The sequence below is a fragment of the Passer domesticus genome, chromosome 6 (assembly GCF_036417665.1).
Source record: "Passer domesticus isolate bPasDom1 chromosome 6, bPasDom1.hap1, whole genome shotgun sequence".
NCBI classification, from domain to species: domain Eukaryota; kingdom Metazoa; phylum Chordata; class Aves; order Passeriformes; family Passeridae; genus Passer; species Passer domesticus.
The window spans coordinates 2,314,353-2,317,123 of record NC_087479.1 but is presented as its reverse complement, the minus strand read 5'-3'; positions in this window follow the sequence as shown (position 1 = coordinate 2,317,123).

The window sequence follows — 2,771 nt, the reverse complement described above, 5'->3', positions numbered from 1 at the left end:
CTCCTCTCCTCCTCCTGCTGCTGCTCTGCTCTGCTCTGCGCTCGCCCGGCGCTTGCGGATCGCCTTTGCCCGGAGCCCGCTGCCTCCTCCCTGCCCCTGCCCCTGTCCCTGTCCCTGCCCCTGCCCCTGTCCCTGCCCCTGTCCCTGTCCCTGTCCCTGTCCCTGTCCCTGTCCCTGCCCCTGTCCCTGTCCCTGTCCCTGTCCCTGTCCCTGTCCCTGTCCCTGTCCCTGTCCCTGCCCATCTCCTGTCCCTGTTCCTTTCCCTGCCCATCTCCTGTCCCTGTCCCAGTCCCTGTCCCAGTCCCTGTCCCAGTCCCTGTCCCCGGGTCCCTGTCCCTGTCCCTTAGATGTCCCCTTGTCCCCCGGCCCCCCTGTGCACCCCACACCCGCTCCGTGCCCACCCCACACCCGCCTGCACCCCCACAGTCCCCACACCCGCCCCATATCCCCCCAAACCCCTCCTGAACCCCCCTGTGCCCATCACACCCCGAACCCCACACACCCACCCCTGCCCCCACAGCCCCCCATAACCCATCCCTGCCCTCCCTCACCCCCTGCACTGCTCCAAACACCCCATGCCTGGATCTTCCATGTCCCTGCAGCCCCCCGAAATCCCGGATCCCTCCCAATCCTTTCCTCTCCAGCAGCCCCCATCCCCTGGCACACCCAAACCCCTCCCTGCTCCTAAAACCCTTCCCAACTCCAAGGCTCCCATTTAGGGCACAGCTCAGTATTTTATATATTTTATATATTTTATATATTTTATATATTTTATATATTTTATATATTTTATATATTCTATATATTTATATATAAATATATAAATACATTTTTCTATATTTTATATTTTAATATTTTATTTATTTTATATATTTTATGTATTTTCTATATTTTCTATATTATTTTATATATATTATCTATTTTATAAATGATTTTTTATATTTTATCTATTTTTTCAGTCAATATCAGCCCACATGCCCAGTTTGTGGGATTTCACGTGGAAGATTTTGGAGGTATGAAGGATGGGGTTTTTATAAGGTGGCTTTTCCCTTTCCTCCATCTGCCCCAGCCCAGCTGTGTCCTCATGGAAATCCATCCCTGGGATGGTGCAAGGCCCTGGCACAGGGTGCTCAGAGGAGCTGGGGCTGCCCAAAATCCCTGGAATTGTTCCAGGAAAGATTGAACACTGAGGCTTGGAGCAGCCTGGGCTGGTGTGGGATTGGATTTAAAGCCCCTTCCAACCCAAACCATTCTGGAATTCCATGATTTTATGAAAGGAAATTCCTGTGTCCCTCAGGCAGGGCTGGGGCAGGGGTGCACAGAAGTGGGGAGGGGCACAACAACCCCTAAAACATCCCAAAACAGCCCCAAATAGCCCCAAAACAGCCCCAAATAGCCCCAAAGCAGCAAAAACCAGCCCAAACCCGCCGTGGCACCGCGGGGCGCAGCTCCTTTGGGAGCATCCCGAGGTGACAGCGGGGGACAGGGGTCCCCTCGTGTCCCCTCCCGGCAGAGCCGCGCTGGCCGCACCGCCCGGGCTGCGCCTCCCGTCTCCACAGCAACCCCGGCAGCGATTTCCTTCGGTGACAGGTTTCCTTCGGTGACAGATTTCCTCCGCTGCCCTGCACGGGGGGGGCCGTAGCTCAGCCCTGGCACATCACCCTGGCATCCCAAAATCCCACCCAGAGCCATCCCTGCACTGTGGGACCCACCTGGAACATCCCAAAATCCCACCCAGAGCCATCTCTGAAGCCCTGGCACATCACCCCGACATCAAAATCCCATCCAGAGCTATCTCTGAAGCACTGGTACCCACCTGGAACATCCCAAAATCCCACCCAGAGCTGTCCCTGCAGCCTGGCACATCACCCTGACATCAAAAACCCACCCAGAGCCATCCCTAAAGCACTGGTGCCCACCCAGGACATCCCAAAAACCCACCCAGGGCTGTCCCTACACCGTGGCACCCACCTGAGACAACCCAAAATCCCACCCAGAGCCATCCCTAAAGCACTGGTACCCACCTGGAACATCCCAAAATCCCACCCAGAGCTGTCCCTGCACCCTGGCACATCACCCTGACATCCCAAAATCCCACCCAGAGCCATCCCTGAAGTACTGGTACCCACCTGGGACACCCCAAAATCCCACCCGGAGCCATCCCTAAAGCCCTGGTGCCCACCCAGGACATCCCAAAATCCCACCCGGAGCCATCCCTGCACCCTGGTACCCCCCAGAACATCCCAAAATCCCACCCAGAGCTGTCCCTGCAGCCTGGCACATCACCCTGACATCAAAAACCCACCCAGAGCCATCCCTGAAGCACTGGTGCCCACCTGGGGCACCCCAAAATCCCACCCAGAGCCATCCCTGAAGCCCTGGCACATCACCCTGACATAAAAAACCCACCCAGAGCCATCCCTGAAGCACTGGTGCCCACCCAGGACATCCCAAAAACCCACCCAGAGCTGTCCCTACACCGTGGCACCCACCTGAGACAACCCAAAATCCCACCCAGAGCCATCCCTGCACCATGGGACCCACCTGGAACATCCCAAAATCCCACCCAGAGCCATCCCTGCAGCCTGGCACATCACACTGGCATCCCAAAATCCCACCCAGAGCCATCCCTGGAGCACTGGTACCCACCTGGGACACCCCAAAATCCCACCCAGAGCCATGCCTGCAGCCTGGCACCCCCTGGAGCTGACAGAGCCCCCCACCCTCCACAGTGACCCCAGACAGCACAGGGGACCCGTGAGGCTGCATTA